The 23021-nt window shown below is 43.8% G+C and overlaps 1 protein-coding gene across 5 annotated transcripts in view; it reads left to right on the top strand.

Annotated features, from left to right (window-relative positions):
• The window catches only part of OSBPL5 (oxysterol binding protein like 5), a 179470-nt gene that overhangs the window by 91701 nt on the left and 64748 nt on the right, over window positions 1-23021 (top strand). The window contains exon 1 of one of the 5 annotated variants that reach the window (XM_030484020.1): window positions 6824-6905. The exons of 3 other annotated variants lie outside the window; for them this stretch is intronic. The gene's annotated coding sequence lies outside the window, so the exon portion shown is untranslated. Of the gene's footprint in view, window positions 1-6823; window positions 6906-22659; window positions 22788-23021 lie in introns of those variants that run through there. One more of the 5 variants, XM_030484019.1, reaches the window with a different exon arrangement.

The following is a 23021-nucleotide window of genomic DNA, read 5'->3' as shown; positions in this document are numbered from 1 at the left end:
ACATAATAATGATAGCTCAGTGCATTTAGAAAGTTTACTTTGCCCTGTAGCAGCCCGCACATGTTTCATCAAATACAGTTTTTCAGTCTAAACCTCCTGTTGTGCCTTAGGGCTGCCAGCAGCAGAGAAGGGGGCTTGGGTGGGTGAGCAGCACCCTTGTCCTGCCTTCATTCTACGCTGGGGAGCAGTGGGCTCTGAAATGGGTCCCAGTAGCCTTTGCCCTGATTTTCAAAGACTGAGCACCCAGTTTGCCTGGTTTAGTGACCCCTTTGCCCTAGGCTTGCTGAACTTGCCCAGCCCTTTTCCTCCAGTTCTCAACTTGGCAGCTCTTGGGGCTGCCAGTCCTCCTCATCTTTTTTCCTGCTGGCAGCAGTTGGCTTAGTTGGGCTTTTGCCCATCTACTTTTCCCCTGTTTGCCCCCAACGTGGGGCTGATCTTTGTAGGGCAGTGTTGCTCTGGCAGCACAATTCTTCTCGCTGTGAATTAACTCCACTGCTGTAGTTCTTAAAGACCGGGCCGGATGCTGCAGAGGTTTCTGTGTGTGAATGAGTCCTTGTGGGGTGCATCGCTGGACTCGCAGTACCTTCCAGCCTTTCTAAAGAGCTTTGCTGGTTTTTGTGGGCATGAAACTGCATCTGGGTTTACTGTTGTGTGATGTTTTTCACTCTTCAAAGACAAATTCTGTCCTGTTCTTTTCTTCTTCTTTGCAGATTAGCATTCTGCCTTCAAGAAAAAGACTTCTCCTTGCAACTTTTGTTTATTAAACTGAGGAAAAAGAATAAACCCCCAAACCCAAAGCACTATCATTTATTGGCAGCATGGCAGTGATTCAGGAGAACTGGGCAGCAAGCACAAATCCCATCTCGACTACATCATGTCATTTAGGAATATCATTACAATAGTGCACATTTCCTCAGTGTCCTAAGACTGGAAAACCTCCTGTTACTGGACACTTACCAAGTTGTTAATGGAGAGTTTGGAAGCAGCCATCAGATGTGGCAAGATTTATAAACACACATTAGCTATCTTCTTGCTTCTTCCTGGATCATGGGACCTAATCACATATTTAGAAAAAGGTTTACATTTTCTCCTAAACGAGGGTCCAAAGGCCCAGACCTACCCATACTTTCTAGCAGGCTGATTTCTCATAGCTATGTTCCCAGAAACAGGCACAGAGAATGTAAGAAAGGTCTTTCCAAGATCAACCTGTCAGCCAGAAACATCCTGAGAAGAGTAATTCGTCTAGAGGGATGGGTGATGGACATATTCTTGTTGCTCTTAGCTCTCCTCTGTTGCTGCCATTTGAGACTTCTCTGTTATTTTTTATAGCTTTTATTTTCAGATGCTTTTCTGTCTAGCTGTCCTTACACATCTCTCTGACTCCCGGGATTCTTTGAACTGCAGGAAATACTGGCTGTAATTCTTTCACTTTCTCCTGTTTGGTTTCGTTTTTTTAAAAAAACTGTTATCTTCAGGGGTCAGTCTGTGAATCTCCAAAATGGTACCTCTCTCATCTGATCCTTTCATTGCTGCTAGTGCAGAACGCCTTGCATTTTCTCACTTTACTACCCTGTTACTACAGTATTTTGCTGCTTGGATACAGTGGAGCCCCTGTGGAGGCAGGAGGATACGGCTCTTCTGAAAGTCAGTTCTGTAGTGAAATAGCAAAGCATCACATGCATTGGTATTGGTGATGGGAGGGAAGTTCCTGTGTTGTGTAATAGATATTAATACTACAAATGAGCCAAGTTCTGAATCTGTGTTGTTTCAGGGATTGCATTCACGGAAAAGCCCACAGCCACCTTTTCAGACCTGGTTATGCCTTTGGTGCTGTTCCTAGTTCTACTATTCTTCAGGAATGAACGTGCTGTGATTTAGAAAGGTTACTTTCTTTGCATGAGCTAAATAGATGACAGCAGCAGCTTTGCTGGTGAAAAGCAGCACCCCTTCAAAGCTGTACTTTGCATAAAGTGGCAAGCATGCCTCATTCTGTCAGTAACTCACTTCCTGTAGCCCTATTAATTTGCAGATAGAAAAGGGTGATACTAAGGCAAAAGACACTCTTTAGCATGTAGGACTGTTAGCATAATAAGGACAGTTGGCGTATCTCCAGCCTGCTCCCTCTGACCTGTGGCTTCCTCAAGAGTGAAGATGTGAGGAAGCCTTCCCAGAGTTGTTTACTCTCCTAGGTGGGGTTTTAGAGTTTGCAGGAGTGCCTGGTTGCATGGTGCCATGCTGCCACATCTGCACGCCGATTTCCATGTCACCGGTGTAAATCAGGAGTTACTGTAGTGAAGCCACAGAAGCCGGTTATTACCACACACAAGTGAGAGCAATAGGACTAAATGAGAGAACTGGGATAAATTGTTCCTCTTGTGTGAAATGCTGTTACTGCTGAAGTTGCTGGCAGTTTTATACCTATGGTTGTCTTGATATATCTGAATGGCAAATAAAAATTGCATCAGCCACTTCAAGTATATGAGAGGCTTGAGAAGAGTGTGTGGAATTAGGGAAATGGCAGGAGATCGGTTTGGCTGCTGTACTGGTAAAGCCACTGGTGCAACCTATAGAATTGTCTTAAACCATAGCAACAAAGCATATATTTTCTGAAAAATTGAAATGTTAGTTTCTATACTTTCTTTTTGTATAGTATGATAGGGAACTGTTTAAGACTTGTCCCTGTTTACAGGTCATCTTGGAAGAAGTTTAAGAAAACAGATGAATTATATTTGTTCTTTAAAAGAGCTTTAGTTTGAAAATAGCATGGCAAGGTGCAGCATGAAAGATTTTATAAAACTGAGAACAGCAATTTAGAACCAAAAGTTTTTTCTTTAACAAAGTTCTGAATGCAAAATGGTTTAATCTGCTGCTTACTAGAAATCAAGGGTCTGTTCATTCCAAGATGTGCAGTTAATGGGGAGTCTGGAAGCAGTGACAAAGCACAGCCAGGAGTATACCAGAAAGCAATTCTTCCTCCATCTCCTCTTCATCTTGCTTAATGGAAAAGCAGCATTGTAGACTCTGGTATGTTTCTTTTGTGTCAATATGTGTGTGTTTGCACTCTGTGACCACAGAAAAGTGCAAAGCCCAAATCTCTTTCACCTCAGTGATATTTCAAGAAGATTCCAGGTCTAAAATGAGAAAGAATTTTATTTTTTTTTTAATTTGGTTTGTTGTTGGTAGAAATACACCATGGAGACTGTACAATCAGAAGGCCTGGTAGGCTCATTTTTGCTAAAACAACCTTGCCAGAGCTGCTGGAGAAGCCTCATGGCATCTCTGCACTGGGCTGGCATTGGGATGGCCAAAGGCTCCTGAGGCTGGAGGGCAGAGCAAGGATGTGTGGCTTCTGCCCCAGCAACTCTTCTGCTGCCTGGCCAGAAGAGGGTTAAGGGCTGCCTGCCTGCTCTGTGATTCAGAGGGATTTGAAGGGAAAAGGTGTGCCTTTTTTTGCAGGAAATCAGAAGATACAAAGGGAGATGGCTTTGGGTCATAGGAAGAAGCTGTGTTTTGTTACTTGGGCAATGTCTTTGGCCAAGTAAGTCATGCCCAGAGGAAAAGGGCCAGCGTAGACTTTGAGGTGGGATCATGCTGAGATTTTCCTAGACAAGTTAACAAGCCTCTTTCCTATTTGTAGTGTCTTTGAAGGTAGCTTCTTTGCTGAACCTACTTGCACAATCCAGGTGCTGGCTCAGTTGTTTTCTAGTTGCACATTGGTCAGGCCATTGATTTGTTGCAAGCATCAGAATTCAAAGAGATTTTGAGTGTGGGAGTCTCCTCTAAGATCTGGTTTTACATTGGTAATTTAGCAGCGCAAAGCTGCATGTGCTACTTGGCCTTTTTCTAACTGTGTTTAACAGTGATAATTTTGACTGTTGACTTTTTTTTTTTAAGAAGAAGGTGTTTGGCCTGCTTTTTAGGAAAGCAAACAGTTCAGCCAAACTTGTAAAGAAAATCACCTGGTATAAGCACAGGGACCCAGATCTGCTCTTCCAAGTACAGGAAGGAAGCTGTTACTTGGCAGAAATGGGGCATAAACAAAGAAAGAAACAGTGGGAATGTGATTACCAGGCACGTGGAAAACGACTTTCAAGCAAATCTCTTTAAGATCAAGAAGCGTTTAGACCAATCCTGTCCGCACTAAACCCAAGCAAGTCACCACTGACTCAAGTCCAGCTGAGTGGTGTGAGCTAGCAAGAGAGCAACCACATACCAGTCTGCAGAAGGAATTTGTTATGACTGTAATTCTGAACTAGGCTGCATAAGGAAGAGGCAGGACATCTTAGAAGGGAGGTATAATAGCTTCATCCTGGAAAGAAATGTGAGGATTTCCTCTTGTTTTGGTGTGGCTGAAATGGTGGAGGTAGATGTGCCATTGCTCACAAATGAGGCAGTGGCACTTCCCATCTCCGGATCTTCCTGCCTTGCAGGCAGACAGCGAGTCTCGTGGCTGTGAAGGGCAGACTACAGTCCAGAACTGTTTGTGAGGAGCCTCCAGGTTCCTGTGACATTTAATGGTTCGATACAGAGAAGGGGTTGCTTAAAGCTGCCTGCGCATCCACCCATTCAAAAATTGTCCACTCTCTTTCACAAGTGACCCACCACAGTACTGTTGGATTTGCTGGTGTTGCTGCAAATGCCAAATAGCCTGAGCAAATGCTGGAAGACCGACTTATCTTTGTAGTGCTGGGTGATGAAAAGGGGGAAATTGTGAACCAAAGGAAACATAGGGCTGTAAGGGACCTGCAGAGACCATCAAATCTTTTTCCCCAACAGAAATATTCCTGGCAGCTCCTTGTCTCATGTGCCCTCAAAAATCCCCTGTGCCTTCCAACTAGCATGGCTTCAGGGTGTCCTTTCCAGAAGAAGCCTGCCCGCATCCCTTCCTTTCGATGGAGACCTCAGGCCCCTTGCAGTGGTAGTTGCTTGTGAGCCTTTCTCTTCAAATTCATCCCAGGTTTTTCTTTCAGCTCATAATACCCAACCACAGGGGGCTCCTTTAATAACTGTCTGAAAACAAGAGAAACACTCTTGTCTGAACACTGACTTCCAGACCTCAAACGCACTGGGTGGATTTACTGTGCTCCTTGCCCAGGCCAACTCTGGTGCATGCAGAAAGAAAAAAAGTTATTTTCCACTCTTTCTGTCATTTACTGCCACAATTCACTGCAGGATTTTTCTGCCCTCTTAAATGAGGCTGGACTTTTTTCTGCACAGTGTGCACCCCACATGGTTCCTCTCCTGCTTGGCTACCCCAAAAACACAGGCAATGTCTCTGGGTGCCCTCGTTATCCCAGCCCCTTGTAGGAGAGGGGCAGCAGATCCCTGGCCTTGGCATCACTCCTTGCAGGGGGCCTCACTGGGGTGTAGCATTTCCTCCAAGGCAGCGGCATTAGGATCCTGGCGGTGTTAGTGCTGCCTGACACATGAGCGTTGCCTCCCACAAGGATTTCAACAGTTTCCCACAGCGACAGTGTCTCTGATCATTGACATTTCTGATCTAATGAAAGATCTTCATGTCTCAGCAGATGCTGTGGCTTCAGCAAACCATGGACTGTTGAGTGTAGAAGGTGGTGTTTGTGCATACATTCTAATCCTTGTTTGCACAGTACTTTGAAGATGTAAAGTACCTCGGAAGTGCTAGCTTCTTATTGTTACTGTTATCACTGTCGTCTTAATTTTCTATCATTTTGAATATCAGTTATTCATGAGATCAGTGCAACAAGTGGGAGTTCTTCCAAAGCTTTTTAGTTAGTATTGTTTTCAGTCACATCGTGCCAGATGTGTTGGAGGAATATGATCTGACACAAACCCAGAGGAGTCACTGTAAAACTGTGTGCAGAAAGACACTGGCTGATACACTGCAGCTGGTGACACCAGCAAATACAGATGTTATTTGCAAGACTCTTCCTTCACAGTGAGAGCATGAGGGCCTGGGAAGAGCACATGGTGTGCAGAACAACAGCAATACAAATAGCCTTGGGAGCAAGCTTTGGCTGAGGTGTGTGTTTTGTGCTTGTCACTTAATTTAGCAATGTTGGGAAAAGCCATGAAGGAAAAACCACGTGGCTATTTTCCAGATGCAGAGTGATGCAGGAAGAAGCAGGGCTGTAGGTAAGCATGCTTGTCCACTGCAATGTGTGTAGGATCACTATGGGATACTGTAACCAGCAACATCTACTGCACTATTTTTAAAGCTAAAGCAGTAATGCTGGGCTAGTGTGCCTGATGTCTGTGCCTGGCAAACCTCTCTCTGCATGGCAGGTTCAGGCTCTGTGCCGCTTAGGGAATGATGCTTTTACTGTGCTCAGCTGCATCAGCTGGGAAGTCTTTGTCAAACTTGGGTGTATCTGAGCCCTGTACGGCATGCACTGAGTGATTTCCACCATCACCAGCCCACTTTTGCAAGGATTTACTTTATTCCTTACAGATTAATTACAGAAAAGAGTGAACCGTTTTGTATTGGGTTTTATTTCGCTTCTGATTGCACATTGATTCTGTGTGCCGAGAAGCCACTAAAAAGAAACAGAAGGGGTGCGGGAGATTATGTATGACAGGAATAGAGTCTGTCACAGAGTTGCAGATTATTTATTGCTGGCGCCCTTTGATAAGTGGCTGCAACTGGCTCTAATTTTCTCAGCGCAGCCCAGCAGCTTTGATCAGCACTGAAACTGTTAACAGTGCTGACAACTAAATTATTGTCGATCTGTATTGCAGTTTAAACTTCCCCTAAGGAACAGTGGCAGATCACACCCACCAGGGCTATTGTTTAAGGCTTTCTTTGGACATATTGCTGGGTTGAATCAGGCTGCACTTCTTTTCAGGATTTTCCTCCACAGTGCCCGTGGTTAGAGTCGCTGTGCTTTTCCTGGGATCGCAGGCAGCGTGCTGGCAGCGTGTGGGAGGTGTGTTTCATTGCCATGTGCCCCTGGAGCACAGGCTTTGCGTGCGGTGCCTTCTCTGGGTCCAGTGCTGATCTGCAGCTTGGAGGAGTGTAGTAGCATCTGGGAGGGGGCCAGACCACCGCGGAGCACATTGTCGGCCTGGGCAAGGGACCGTGGCGTTGAATGCAGGTGTCAGTAGGAGAGTGATTGCCGTCTGAGACAGCGAGTGCTGCGGTGAGTGGCCTTTTCCCCTCCTTCCCAAGGCTGATCCCAGCCTCCCTACTTTCCTATAGCTCTTTAAAATCCTCCCTTTGCATAGTCTCTTTCTTTACACCTTTCAATTTCTAGTTTTCTACCTGCCCTCCTCTCTTCATCTCTCATTCCCCTCCTTTCAGTCTCCCCTTCTTTCTTTGTTTCTGTCCCTATGCCTCTGAGGCTGGACACAGACTCATACAAATGGAGTAGTGTTTTGGGAACTGTCAAGTGACAGGAATTGTCTATAATGGATTTCAAAGTACTTGAACGCACTATTTGCATTTCTGCCTGTCTGCTCAAATACACCACTGTCACTCAGCTCCCTTGAGGCTTGAATTCTGCTAGAAGCTGCTATGGCAGTGGCATCCTGTGATTTGCTTCATCAGTTGACATTTTCAGGAATTTAGTGTGATATAACAAGGCTGGCCATTTTACTGCCCTTTCTTGCTAAACAATGTGGGTAATTTCTCACCTGCCTAAAGGGGTGGAGTCCCCTGGGTATAACTGGCTTTATTAGTGAGAGCCCACGTGAAAGTATGCTTCCTTCTGTTGTCGTTGCTATTATTCAGTGGTCTTTATTGATTTGTGTTATATTTTATTCATCTAAAACCCTGATCAGCCCAATTCTGCTCTGTGTTTAAACTGTGCAAGGAATTAGGAGTTTTAGTAGTCATTTCAAGATCAGGAGCAAATCCTCTACAAAATAAGGTCTTGCCTATGTAAACAAGTTGCACTGCTTTTAACTACCACTCTGTAACATTGATATAACCCTCCCCTAGTGTGAAATCAGGTATGCCAGTATGAACATGCTCATACCAGTGTAGCTTCTTCCCCTGTGGGAAAGGAGAACAAGCTATTCCAGTATAGAGCACTTTTATTTGGCTGTGACTACATCGACACTTTTCTTGTATTGGCAGAAATATACCAGCAAATAATGCTTGCAGTTTAACATGGGTGAACTGGTACATAATCATGTATAGAATAAGTCTTGGTCTGCAGGCTGCCTCAATAAGTCCTTGACAAGCAAGTGTTGAATATGTCATGTACTTATAATCTTGTCTCTGTGACTGGACATACAGTGGAAAGACGAAGTATTGCTGTCATTACGTATTCACAATTAAGAAACTAAGAAGTGGTCATGTGTTGGCTATAAAGTCATGACTTAGTCATGTGAGTCATGGCTGTAGTTTATTTTTAAATAAAGGACGTAAGACTTTATTCACTTGCAGACTGGTTGCTGACCTTTGTATTTATTTGCAGAATATTGGCAATGTAAGAGGGCTGTGGCAGAGATGCAAATTCCAGTATGCTTATTTGGAAGTGCCTTTGAGCTGGCAGGGAAATACAGAGGTGTTCTAGCAATGCTGAAAATCTGGGTCCTGAAAAGCCACTTGCGCCAGTCAAAAGTGAGTGCCTGGTGGCTGTGAAATACTCAGCATTTGTATCTGTGGTCATCTACCTCAATCATCAGCAGGGTAGGGCAGAGCAGTCTGGAGATCGACAAGCAACAGGTACAGAAGCTTCAAAAAATGCCAATCAGATACCATAATCCTGAGTATCATGGTTTATTGATGGGTTTTTCCCAGTACTGATGCTAATCTAGATGATTGGTATGTGCCTTGTAGCAAGAACCATGTAGGAAAGACTCTTGGTGTTTGCAGGCAAAGGAGAAATACATTGTGTATGGGAAGGAGTTCATATTCAGAGTAATTTTGGGGAAGGCAGTGCCACTAATAGGCTGGGGTCTTCTGGAGAGAAACTGTCTTAAATGCACATGACCGACAGGTGACTGAAAGCATGGGACCTAACTAAAACTTTCAGCTTTCCTTCTATCACAGAGTAAATAAATGGATATGATCCTTTTCCTTTGCAAGGTAAGGAGTTATTTAAGGCAGGTGATGGTGAGGTGAAGGAAACTGTGGGGAGGAGAAGCTAGTGCTGTTAAGGGACTGAAACGCTTTGCTGGGAAGAACGCGCTTTATTGTGCTGCTTGTTGGCACAACTTGCTGGGCTGTTGACGGAAATAAATTTTCACAGAACTTAATAGTTTCTTCCTATGAGTTAGTGTCACCTCCATCTCATTTAATTCCCACCTTTGCTTATTGTGAGTGCCATTTCAATGCTGCATTTCTCAACTTCGTTACCTCCAGCCTAAGCACTGCTTCAGAAACAGCTTTCCAAACTGCAAGTGGCTTGTTTCGCGGAGCAGGGAGGAAAACTTCTTCACCATTTTTTTCCCCAAGCTCATTGACTCCCCATGACACTGATGATCGTGGTGGAGGTGGCTCCTGTGAGCGGGCTGGGCTCTTGCCTGCAGGCTGGGGCTGCGGCTGGGCGCTGCAGGGGGCTATCAGGGTGGCACAGGCAAGCAGCAGTCAGTCAGTCAGTCAGTCAGTAAAACTGGCATATGGTCATCAAGAGCAAGCAACCGACCTTGGACAGGTCTGCAGTAACCCAGCTTAGCATCCAGCTTGCCCTGGTCTTTGCTGCTTCCTTCTAGGAGGAAAGTGATCTGTGACGGTGCTTTTGCTGGTTTAGATTACTTCTCTCCCTGAGCTGACTCACGGGTTTTGCCTGCTCTGTTTGCATCTGGTGGGAGCCGCAGGCTGTCAGCAGCTGATCTTTCTCCTTAGAGAGTCCAGCAACATTGGCAGCCCTGGAAGGAGAGGCAGAGGCATCAGACAGGTCCTTGCCTGCAGTTCTCGGCAGCAAGGTTTGCGGTCGGGACAGGTTACATGAGATTGAAAGGCAGAAGCAGTATCAGCTCAGCCCCACTCCCACAGGAGTCCACAGAATCCATTGGTGAGCGGTTTTGAAAAGCTCCTTTTTATTGTCTCGTCGGCTCCACTTTTAACCAGCTATGAAATTGTTCATTATAAAACACCCAGTCGTCCTTACGGCAATTGCATCACTGGTGTCTGTGGTGATGCATTGTGAGCTGCATAGAAGTCTTTAATAGCTGTGTTTATACATTTCCCTAAAGGTGAAGAGATAACTGCAGCAGAAAATTAGTTTTGCTGGGTAAAACACTGAATGAGCTCACCTGATCAAGGGGAAGAAATCGAAATGTTATGCTTTTTAGTTCTCCCTGCTACACTCAGACATTATCTAGTGTGGTCTGTTGCTCTTCAGCAAATATGTTTGGGTCCAGGTGCTGCCTGAGATGGTTAGAATCCCAATATGCATTCTGAGGCAGGGGCAATTATCAATTATTTATTATGCGTACAGCTCCTAGCACTTTTATTTGCTGTGCCAACTGATTGCTAATGGTTGAGCAATAGTATTTATTACTGGCAGCTGGTAATAGCAGTCTGTGTTTCTGTCCTGTAGGGGAATTCGGTATGTGTGCACAGCCATGGGGTGGTGAAGGTTTTGTACTTTTTAGAGGCACCACGATGTCTGTACAGACCATCTAGCCTTCTGTTGTTTTAAGTGCTTCCTTACTTCATTTCAGAGATATTTGTTTATTTCTTCCCTCATTACCCTCCCAAACTTTTCAAATCTTTTCCATCTGGGCTCTTGTGTTTATAAACTCTTCTACATTTGGAGCTTGTAGGCAGCAACCACTTTGAAGCCTACTGTTGTAACACAGACCAACAACACAGTAGTTGCCAGAAAGCACCATGGGCTCTTGTTCTCCTCTACCGCCTCCTTACAGCATTGCAGGTATCTCTGAGACTGCCTGCCTTCTACCTGTTAGGTGCCTGTACTCACCACTCTAAGTCATCATCACCCTGCTAAAGAGGCCACAAACCAGCACGGTTGCTATTGAAATATTTTCATTTGTCTCGGTTTGTTTCTCTTCAAAAGTCATAGTGTGGCAACTGTAACTGCTTTTGTAAGACCTACACAGCTGACACTTAACTTACCACTTCTTTGCTGCTGTGGAAAAGATGAGCTGGTCAGCCTGGAGCTGGGCTGAAGTCCGGCCTCATAAAAACTGTCTGTTACCTTTTAGCCATTCTCCTTGCCATTTCCTTTTTGTAGCAGAGATAATGGGAGCGTTTCCTGCTAACTCCTGTCTCTCTGTGATAAATTGCTGCAGTCTTTATTGGAAAGCATTGTATGGCTGCTCTTAGTGCTGTGATAAAGAAAATGCCATGAATCGCTGCATTGTGTCTGGCTTCCTTTCAATCACAGGCAGTCTGGACGCTGAGGACCTGATCTTCCTTCTGTGCCAGGCCTCAGCTCATGTTTGTGTGGGAGGCAGGTTTGTTTAAAGCCACCTTTACACTTCCGACATAGACCTTTTGAAGGTCAGTGTGATCCATAAATCTATACATGGGGGTCTGCAGGTGCCCCTTGTTTTCCATATCCTCGTTTGTACTCTCCTTCCTCCCTTGTGGCAATGCTGGAGCTAGCTTGGACATCCTTGTGTTGGTGTTCTGCTGCGTGGTTAGTGCTTTCCTTACTTTCCTCAGCTGGGAACTCCCAGCTCTCCAGGTAGGGGGTTCGACCCGCCTTGTATTTTCAGTTGTCAGTGCTTGTAGCAAGGAGGGGTTGCAACCGAGCAGTACTGTTTTGTTTCAGTTTGTTGGGGTTTTTTTTCACAGATCTTTCCATTCAGTGACAAAAAAAGCCAGTGTAAGTATAGGTGAGCTTTAAAGTGATGAGAAGAGTCCTCTTTCTGAATTCTCTGGCTTTCATATTTGTTGTCTTTTGTCAAGAGCTATGTTGTCAGGTTTGCTGCCCATGAGATCGAGAGCCTGGATTCTTCAGGACTTACACTATCATAGAATCATAGAATGGTTTGGGTTGGAAGCGACCTGAAAGATCATCTGGTTCCACCCCCTCTGCCATGTGCAGGGACACCTTCCACTAGACCAGGTTGCTCCAAGCCCCATCCAACCTGGCCTTGAACACTTCCAGCGATGGGGCATCCACAGCTTCTCTGGGCGACCTGTTCCAGTGTTTGACCACCCTCACAGTGCAGATAGTTTCTGTCTGGGTTATACCTCACACACATAGGCTGCATCTGGTAGTGGGCAGCTGTACAAGTAGCAGAGTAGTCAATGGCAAAAATATTGGGATAGTATTATTTGAATAGGTGAGAGGAGATCAGCAAAGACAAATGCACAGTTAAATTTGTATGATGAGGGTGTGTTCATTCACTTGCGTGCCTAAAACTCCCTGCGGCTGAATCAAAGGAAAGTGCCAGTGCAAAGAGTTTATCCTATCTCCTTATTTTTGCTGATAAGTCATAGATAAACTGAGAGAGAAGGAAGAACTGAGGTAGGCACAGAAAGGTTTTTGGCTTGAGAACTGTGGCTGAGAGTGGGTTTCATTGTGTGTGCTGCATCAGCCTGTGCGCGGTTTGAGTCCTTTGGGCTCATTTAACACAGCATAAATTCCACCCTAAATGCTCTTTGTGGGTTGTCTAGTTTCCTTCCTCCCACAGAGATTTTTAATTAAAAATCTAGGACCAAAATAACTGCAGTGCCATCTCTTAACTATTGTTCTAGGAAGAGCTTGATGCTCTTGTCTTGGAGAAACAGTGAAGTTTATGCTAAAACACACAGAACATTAATTTCCTGTAGAATTTCAGGGAGAGTGGCTGTAGCAGAGGAAGTGTAGGTGGATGTTAAATTTAAACCACTGTACAGCAGATCTTGGTATACTACAGTGCCCAAAAGTCTGAAAAGCTAAACAGGGGCATACAAGGATCTTTCCAAAAATAGATACACTCCCTTAAAATTTATTTGGTGGTGTTTATTCAGCCCTTCTTGTGAAGGCCCCCAAGGTTTACGGAGCCTGCCTGAATCTGATAGGAGAAACAAGAAAATAGAGGAGCAGAAAATTCAGCATGAATGGAGCACCATGGAATGTGGTCATTTTTCAATCGCTTATTCTTCAGAAGCACATGAGCTGGGTTGGCTATGATTTGGTAGGCTTGGTGTCAGAGCCATTGGGTGGAGATACAGTTTGTGCTTATACAGGATATCAACGTAGAAGTATATTTCTAATCTAAAATTCTTGGCATTTAGGATTGTCAGTTTTGTTCTTTGTGTTTGGGATGGTGGATGCTCATGACGTAAAAACTCTGGAACTGATTCTGGAAAATCTTTGTGAAATTGAACAGCAGTTATTTTCTCTCTTGGAAGTTGGTTTGTAAACATCCTTTCCTGCCATTACCATTGCCTCACTGCAACAGTGAAGTTCCCTTTTGAGCCTGAGTCTGAAAGTGGCTCAGCAGGACTTGAGATAGAAGTCTGGTTTTTACTTTTTTACAAGCGGGCAATATTTCACAAACAAGGGAATAATGTCAGGAGGACACTATTAAGCATGAAAGTGTGTCTTAAAATTAGCTTGCTATTTCCTAGTAATGGTTTGGTGGGAGTGTAGCCCCAAGGCACAATCTTTTCTGGGTTTAATTATATAAAGGCAGAGGTGGGTATCATAGAAAGCCATCAGTGAGGCTTGCACTCGTCTGCGTTTTTTTTTAAATGTCATTAAAGCTTGAAGTAGGATCCTTCCATTAAAAGGGAATATGATCTCATTATGTGATTTGGATAGTGGCATCAGGCTGTAATGATGCTTTTTAATATGTTCTTTTTAAAGAACATATCAAGGCACGAATTGACCTTGAAGATGTGGCCTGCTTGCAGGTGACTTAGCTGCAACGCCTGTCCAAAGCAACGTGTTCTTGTCATGGCTTTAAATCTCTCATAGCTTTAGTTAAAGCAACTAAGTGAATTTCTTGTTTATGTTTCCATGTACCTGATACCATATTTCCCTCACCACCCTGGGTTTATCCTGTCACCCCCTGCAAAGGGCCATGCCCATTGGAGCCCTCCTGCAGGTAGTGGGGATAGCAGGTTCCATGCAAGGCCACGATCCCTCTTCCCAAACGCGTGCCACAGTGACTCCATCAGAGCAACCCCTACCACAGCCTGGGGTCTCTAGCCCCTACGGTACCACGAGAACAATGGGGTTATTAAAAAGCTGTTTTCCTAAGTAGGCAGCTACAGTTTAAAAGGTATGGGAGGTCATCAGAGGGTATTACTAACAATTAGTATGCATAAAAACTTGAGGGCATGGGGGGCTGTGGAATATCACTTCCCCAAGTAGAGTGTGTACTGAGTTACAAATAATTAGTGGAAAGCTCAATGTGTCAAATGTGGATGTGGTTTACCTTTATGCAACTTGTGAATACTGTTCGTAGGACTCAGAGGCGTGCTTCCTGAAATACTCAGGCTTGGAAACACTGTGTTCACAGTGTGCTTCAAACAAAAAATGTTGCTGGCGGATGAACTATCATTATTAATAACTGCAATAAAAAGGAAACGGAGCAGTTCAAATCTGCATTTCAGGTGGAGATTTTTTGAGTCATATATTGAATGTTTTCACCTTCAGGACTAATTTATTTGTATTGAAATTCATAAACAAGTGCTTAGTTCCTTAACTAGCACAAAGTTTTCGACACTGAATTTTAGTGCCTAACCTCATACTGTGCCTCTGTGCATGAGCCTCACACCTGTGCAAGTCAAAGGGAGTGTTGCCTTTTGGAGTGGGCATGCACTGCCAAACTGCTGCGGGCTGGCTGGGAGCTGCACCCACACTTGCAGCACAAGCAGCAGGGATTCAGGAATGGTCTGTATTGCAAGAGGTGTGTGATGGTGGCTTATATCTGCTTACCTGAACACTTGAACAGGCTTGCTCGGTAGCAGACAGCATGGATTTCAGAATGATCAGGCTATGTGGTGTTTGTCTGATTTCTCACATATAATTTCTAGCCTGCCTTGCATGCCTTACTACTGTAGCCCATGCTGTTAACCCTACTCCAGCTAGCTACCTCAAAGGTAATTTATGTATGTGTGCCTGAGTTGTGCTTATGACTTAATTTTGATGTAAATATTTCTCCACAGCCTCTTGAGTTCTCTGCAGAGAAGCAGCTGCGATAGGCACATGAATCCCTGTGTCATCTATAAGAAACTTTAATTTAAACAAGTATATACATATTTCTAGATAAACAGAAATTTAGAAGCAGAGATCTGGTATGTGAGTTTATTTCAAGGTGGACCCTTACTGGAATTTCTTGGTTTGTATATTATGACAACTGCATTAGGAGATCAGTTGTGATCTGTGATGGCACATTTCTTCCTATACATTTGTACATGTGCTTGATTGATTGTACATTATGTTTTGGTGGGGAGTCTTTGCTAATCTGCATTTTGACTTTTTAACTTTTTGACTACTTAAATGAATGCTGACTAGAGATATCAGTAACAGATAATGGTAAACTTTGAATACAAATTCAGTGGGATGGATAAGCATTCAGGTGCTTGATATATGCTGAACAACTGTGATTTATCTTTTGGTTGTCTCCAGTTGACTATATTAGAACATGGGATTAAATGGCTGAAGAGGATTCAAAGAAAGCACCTTACCTTCCTGCATAGATTGGTGCTTCAAGAAAATACTTTCGCATGAACTTGATTCAGTAGAGATGCCTTCCAAAATCAAGGCCTAAAAGAGGCCTTGTAGGCAAAGTATGATTTACTGGGAAGAAAGTGAGGGACTAAGACAAAGGTCTGCAGGAAAGGTGCTCGCTCCTGTCTTTCTCTGAGTGCTGGGAATTTTCTCATCCTTCTCGTAGTATGGGTAAAACCTGCAACTCTGCACGCACTTGCCATTACCAGGGAAATAATTAAGGTTGATGTACTAGTTGTAATTACAGCAAGTGGGGTATGATCTATGCAGTTAGCAAGGGGAAAGACCAGTGAAATTGCGAAGTCAGGAGAAGCCCCTCAGTGCTAGTGGGAAATTTAATATGCTTTGTTAAATTAATAGCCTTCTGCATAACAAACAATTTACAGTTTAAAGGGCAGAGGAGATGGATGTAAAAATCATTAAGCATTCACTTCAGTGACCCACTCAATATTCTTAGTTGTAAAAAATCTCCAGTGTAGTGTTTACAGAGAAAATTGCAAGTGTTTTAAGACAAAAAAACCCACAAGGATTGTGTATTTAATACTTACGGGAATGCCTGTTTCTAAGCCATAAGGTTGCAGTGATCCCTTTCCCAAACACAACATGGCTTTAGTGATAGGCTGGTGTTTGCTCACAGGAGATGTTTATCCAAACCAGAGATGATTCTGAAGATGAGGTTTTCCTACATGTCAAATAAAAATGGTTTGCCCTTTTTGGCCATACCTTCAGATTTCTTAGTCCTAAGTTAAATAAGCATCCCCAAAACAAATGATCTGGCATGTTTTTTTCTCAGTGTAGACATTCAGTGCCTGGTTTTGCCTCTAGTTGTTCTGTTTGTGGTCTTTGAATATGACACAGTAGAGAGAGATTAGTTGTAAGAAGATTATGAGTCTAAATGCTGCTGGTGTGCGTAAAGCTGCAAATGTTTTAGTGTATACAAAGGAAGCATTAAGCAAGACCTCTTACAGAGAATTAAGGGAAGAAATAATTTTCTTTCCTGATTACTACGTAGTTTCTGCTGCCCAGTGCAGGAAAAGGCAGGCAGAAAAGCTGAAGGTGATAGAAGGAGGTGATTGTTCTGTTCTTAGAGAAAACCAGAGCAGATTGCTGGGGGTGGCTGTGGTAGGCAACTTCCACAAAACCAGCAGCTTTACAGACTCTGCAGGGCATGCGAGCTTTGAGTTAGGTTGTAGGGATGAACTAGCCACACTCCTGAACTTGCTCAGAATGCTGAGAGAAATCCTTCTAGTGGCATATAATCTTAATAAAGCTGTCTGTAGCTTTTGCTTTCCGTAACTTAGTTCCTTTGTTGCAGATGGGTGTCTTCAGCAACCTGTGTAACTTGATTTTCCAGCCTGGGCTGATCATCAAGCTGAGTAGTATGGCATGCAGCAGAGGGTATGGCAATCCTCAAAATCTGAGCGCTCCTGCAGTACCAGTATTTCAGTGTATTTATCTGGATGGAGCACATGAAGGATTGAAAGAGTTGGGCCCCACTGAGTTTCTGGGGCTGGTTTGAGATCCAGCAAAGCAGGACATGGTCTAGGAAGAACATACCAGGGACCACCACTGGTGAGAAAAGGTTCCCTTGCCAACACCACAGAGAAATAACTGATCCCAATAATTCTGGGGAATAGCTGACACTTACTGTGAAGATTCATTGCTTCAGGTTCCTGCCAACAGCATGACAACACATAACATTCATTGTTAGCTCTAATATGTGAGTTTTGCCATATCCCTAACCAAAAAACATGGATTATGTATAGAAAAAAATTGCCTGCATGGACACTTTTCACTGTATCAGGTTTTATTTAACTGGGGCTGGTTTGTGGTCTTTGAGTGGGGGGTTGGTTGTCCTATTACCTATCTTATAAATAGGTATTTTAGGAACAGCTTCCAGAAACAGATTTCACAGACTTTCTGAATAGCTGTTCAGCTGTTGCAAATCACCAGTGCACCACTGAACTAATAATCTACCCTTGTTGAGGGTCTGTGCTGCTGTCTTTCCTTGTGAGTATTTAGGATTACAATTGTTAGAAATGTGTCTGCTAACAATTCGCCTTCTCTTTTCATTCATGAAATTTTTACCTCCTGAGGGTTAATTGAATCAGGAAATGTCAGTATCTTTTGATTTAATTTTCCTTATTGATGTGGATTCTGGAGTGAATGACTGCTGTGAATACAAAATATGGTTTAATTTGATTTCTGGGAAATATTTAGTGACCAGAAAAAGAGAAGATTGTTTGAAACAAGCTTTGAATAAATTAAGAGTCCGTCATGTGTGTGTGTGTGTCCCCCAGCCTTCTTGACTATACAAACCCCCTAATTTACTATTTATAGAGATGTACATATTTCCAATACTATTTTAAAATGCTGGAAATGAGAGTAAGCAAACCAACCTACCCACCAGTTTGCAGAGGGTAGGGGCAGCGCACTGTTTAGCTGTGTGGTAGTTATATATCAGGAACTTAGAAAATTTAAAGGTGAAGCCAGGAAAATTCCATCCCCAAAAGCTTCGAGCCCAATAATGAACACTGCCACTATCTTCCCAGCAAGCACAAAATGCCCAAAATGTAGAGCAGCCACATGAAAGTTATCTCTGCACCAACACCGGTCATCTGTAAGTGTATTAGTCTCTGCCTTCACCCAAAATAGGTCCGGTGCCAGAAGAGGAGAGCGCTGGCAGTTCCCATTTGCTTTAATGGCAGTCATGAGGTTTGCTGACAAAATAACTTTTATTCTTGCCCCATTGCTCTTACATTGGCTGTTCCTGAAGCCGCCTAGGAGTGCAAAGTTCCCCATTCCTTTGTCCTGTGTTTCATGGGGTTTGATGCAGACTTCTCATCTGCTATATTTTTCATTTTTAAAAGATAAAGTGGTCTCAGAGACAGGGTTAGCAAGAAGTTTATTTCTTGCTGCTGAATTATTAATTCCTATTTAAGCTCCGGCGAGCGGCCCACATTTAATAGCCCATTACTGCTTAGAGAGCTGTCAACATGAAAGGGGCAAGCGTGAAAAATACTGTGTTTAGTGGCTCTGTCATTACTCTCTGTATTACCTTTTCTTCATTTTTATGATCAAGAGCACAGAATAGAAGGCCATAAATGACCTGAGCTGCAAACTTCAGGGTGCTTTAATCTACCAAGACTAACAACCAGATAAATTCATGCAAGAGCTAGAGTGAAGATTTTTCATGGTGAAATTAGCTTCTTAAGAGAACTTACAGATTCTGCATCAGTTGGTGTCTTCAAATCAAGGCACGATTATCTTTCTGGGACAATTCTCTATTTCATGTGCCAGATTTGGAGGGAATGCAGGAGCAGAGGGTGAAGTTTGTTGCCTTGTGTTGTATAAGTGGTTTGGTAACATAATGGCAATTTTTTGCCTTCTGCAGTTCTGTCCAATTTTGATTTTTACCTTCTCTCTATTCCCCGAGCCCCCACAGAACTGGTTTCTGTGAAGCATCTGCATATCCTGAAGCAACCTCCAAAATACTGATTTAGAAGTAGATTTGCGTTTCAGAACAGCAATGTTTTCCAAATCAGACATGAAAGATTTGAGACTCAAAGGCGCTCCTGTCTGGATGTCTGTTGTCTATGGATGCTTATTTCTTACCAGATACTTCCTTACCAGTGAATTTTTGTATGATTTCTAGATAATCATGCATTAATGGTATAAAAGTAGATGTAGGACAAGGCTATACTCTTGGAACCCTTCACGCGCTCCAATTTCACACAGGTCATTCTGGACAGAGGCTGGATTTAGGTGTCTAAAAAGCCCTGTTGTGGCAAACACCGATCACACCTCCCACCTTCCTGTTATATCCCTTTTGGAAATTGCCCCTGGCATCTACTGTTCAGCACCCGTTAACTCTCATGAGCTTTATGTAATTTGAAACTAGCTTGAGCAGGCAGACCCTTATGGGCAGAAACAAGAAGTAGCTCTCTGAGTGAGCTAATGAAGCCTCATTTTCTTATGCATTTGTGGCTTATGTTGGATTCACTGATGTTTGGTAATAGCTGGATTCAAGTACTGCCCTTCTTTCAAACAACAGCAGTACAGTTTCCTTCCTTTCTTTAGCCTCTGATTTTCACATAACTTTTAAGAAGCTAATGTTTTCAAGTTTTCTAACACCTGTTGGATTTCCTTTACTTTTGCCAGTGATGCAAAAGGCACTGGGAGGGAGGACAAAACAGGATAGATACAGATGCATACACACACAGAGATATCTTTCAGAAACCAAGCCAAATATTTCAGGTGTATTATAGAATCTTAATAGTGTGGACTACATTTTCTCCCACCAAGGAAAAAAGTGTCTGATTTATTAAAAAAAAAAACAACCCACAAAAAAAGTCCTTTTCTGTGCTTTTGTGCTGCGCATTACACTGCACAATGAGGTAAAGTCTTATAGGGTGAGTCTGTCCATCTCAGCCTATTTCTGGCAAAATGTCACGGTAATCTAAGATGGTGCAGTCTCAGAGAACAAGCTGTAGGCCAACAAGTCTTCTCTTTTACCCAAAATAAAGGAAAAGTAAGTTAAACTGCACGATATAGCACACTGAACGAGAGGCTCTGCTGCTGTCAGCTTCTAGTTGGAGTGCAGCCCATTAAAATGTGGGTGGCATCAGAACTTGTCTGGATGAGATCAAATGTAGGAACGATCAGTGCTCGTGAGCTGGAGCAATGCAATGTTAGGTGGTCTTTGAAAAACAGGCCAGGATGTTGGTGACATGGTGTGGTGCATGGTTGCATGTGTGTGGCTGACAGACAGACACACTGAGAAGCTGCTGCTTCTCAGTCACAGGAGGTCACAGGAGGTCTTATGCCAAAAAGGACCCAGTTAAGGCGAACTTACTCAAATTGATCTTTGTGATCAAAAAGAGATAAGCTGCTGCCACAAGTTTGCATTAAGATACGGAAGACAAGAGCCAGAGCAAATTACAGACTTGAGAAAAGTCTTCCCTTTGTTATTGCCCAGTGGGTGCTCCTGGTTGAACAAGACATCCAGATTTCTTACTGTCAAGCCTGTGGCTTAAATAACTGTGGGAACAAGAGAGCATCAGGACAGTAATTCTGGCAATTATCCCTTGGTTGAATAGTGTGAAATAATAGGTGAGGGAAACATTGGAGCGTCAGTCTCTCTGCGTAGTAAATACAGCAGCAGTTGGCAGAAGTTGTGTTCTGGTATGTCTAACCAAGTATAGAGCGTGCCCTTGCTCAGGTGTCTGGAGGGGTTTTGCCACCGACATCAGTGTGAGCTGGCTGGCAGTTCAGTGATGTGGCTCACAGTATTGCAGAGACAAAATGATGCTGAATGCAGCCTTTTTGTGACTCTGTCAAGAAAAGTCTCCCCTACGAGAGCAGGGCGTAAGAGCTGGATAGACAGATGTTTTATGTTTGTAAGTTGTTCCCCAGCCTGCTTGCAACTGGATGGCCCTGGGATTTCTGAATGCCTTCCTGCATGAACAGCTCAGCCTTGACGAGTCACTGCTTTTTGGGGGAGAGTATCCCCTGGATTTGCTTTTGTTCCAAGCCACTTACGAGCAGTTGTAGAGGTGGAGAGTTGAGATGTCTTTCTGGGAACAAGAGCAGAAAATAGCTCAGTGTTAGCATTCCAAACCCAGCTATTTAGATGTGGATTATTTTTAAATATTTCACTTCCAGACATGTAACTAGCTGCATTTTCCTCCTCTCTCTCTTTTCGTTTTTAAATTTAGCTTTAATTTTGCATCTTCTCCCCACCCAGCTGTGTGCAGTCAAGAGTATCTATGCAAAAAAAGGGTTATTTACATTGCTAAATGTTAGGTAGCTCAGTTACCTGCTGCTTTGGAGATGTTGTTGGCTGCAGTGGGAACCTGGGGACTCTTTGAGCCCGGATTTATGTTTGCAGGGCAGTGTTGCTGCGCAGTTGAACTGACAGGAGGCAGGGCAGCAGTGAGTTGAAGGCACTGCGGCTGCCTCATTTCACCCCACTGTCGTCACATGTCATGGGCCTGAAACAGCCTCACGGGAGGTGCTGTGTGAAGGGTTGCTCTATGGCAGCCCTGTCCAGCATGCCATCCATGTCCTGGCACCCAAATTCAAAGCATTTCATCAAGAGTTGTGTGAAGTGGTTATGGTGAAATGCTGCTGCTGAGTCTGTAGTGTCTTACAGCCACTTCACAGGGAGGACATGATAACATATAGGGTCTTTTGGGGAGCGTTGTGTCCTCCGAGCACTGCACAAACCTTAATTAATCCTCTGTGGAGGATGTGGACACAGCAGGGGAGATGTATCCCCTTCAAATTGAAGCTGTGTGGCCTAGGGGAGCCCTTTTTGGGTCTAGCCCCAACCGCTAGCCGTTTGCCCCTTTGCAGATGTTAGCCCTCACATCTCATGGCTCACCCATCCCAGCATGGTAAGCTGGGTTCAGAAAGACCTGCTGCTCCAAGTGATTTTGGTAACCCATGTTCATTGTTGGAGTCCGGCCTGATTTAGATCAAATTAAGGTCTTGGGCACTGAGGCAGTCTCTTGCAGGAAAAAAGGAGCAGGTTCTCTCTTGATGTGTAAATCACAGCTGGTTTTTAAAGTTGATGCAGCCTGCTGTGGAAATAAATTAAAACAATAATTGCAAAACCTGAAATCTTGAGGCTGTCTTCTACAGGGATTAGCAGGGCAGGCAAAAGGACAGAGCTCAGATAAAGCAAAGGAGGGGCATTTATACTGGAATGCGTTCATGGCATCCCCCATGCAGCTTCTCAGCTGAGTTCCAAGAGGCCACTGATGGTTCCCCATTAAATTGGGCATTTGGATCAGCACAAGCGCAGGGGGTGGTACTGAGAGCAGGAAGGGCAGGGCAGGATATTCTAGCCTGTAATCAGCCCATTTTCCACCTAGTGCCACACAGGTCACCTTACATGTATGTTAGTCCTGCCTTCCTGAACTGCACTGTGACTCAGGGCAGCTTTTCCCCCCTTTGTTTTCTTTAGGCTACTGGATTAAAAGAGATGGGAAAACGTGGAGGCTCTTTTCAGGAAACGTATACCATCTAAAGGGTTTTTCTTACCTCAGTAACTGTCCCCTGGAGAAGCAGCAGACCTTGGGGTCTGTAATGTCTACCCAAAGGCTGGATTAATGCTTCTTACTGCTAGCAAGAGCCCCGCCTCTGGCTGCACGTGCGGAGAGAATAAAGCTTGTAACTCAGGAAGGAGACAGTCATAATATCTGTTTGTAATGGGTAAGAAAGAACTGCTTGTTGGATGGTTATAAAAGAAACCTTTAATTCCAGCTAGGATAGTCTAATGCACTAGCCAAGTGGTGGTAAAGAGCACAGTACCACCAGGCTCTCATATGGGGATGCAGGGAGGCTTTGGGGGAGACAAATCTGTTCTTTACCCTCACAGAGCAGCAAGGTTTATCTTACTGATCAAACTGCAAAACTGATGTAAATGTCATTTTAAACAAACCTGAA

This window comes from Strigops habroptila, chromosome 4 (assembly GCF_004027225.2).
Source record: "Strigops habroptila isolate Jane chromosome 4, bStrHab1.2.pri, whole genome shotgun sequence".
NCBI lineage: Eukaryota > Metazoa > Chordata > Aves > Psittaciformes > Psittacidae > Strigops > Strigops habroptila.
This window is presented reverse-complemented; position numbering and strand designations above follow the sequence as displayed.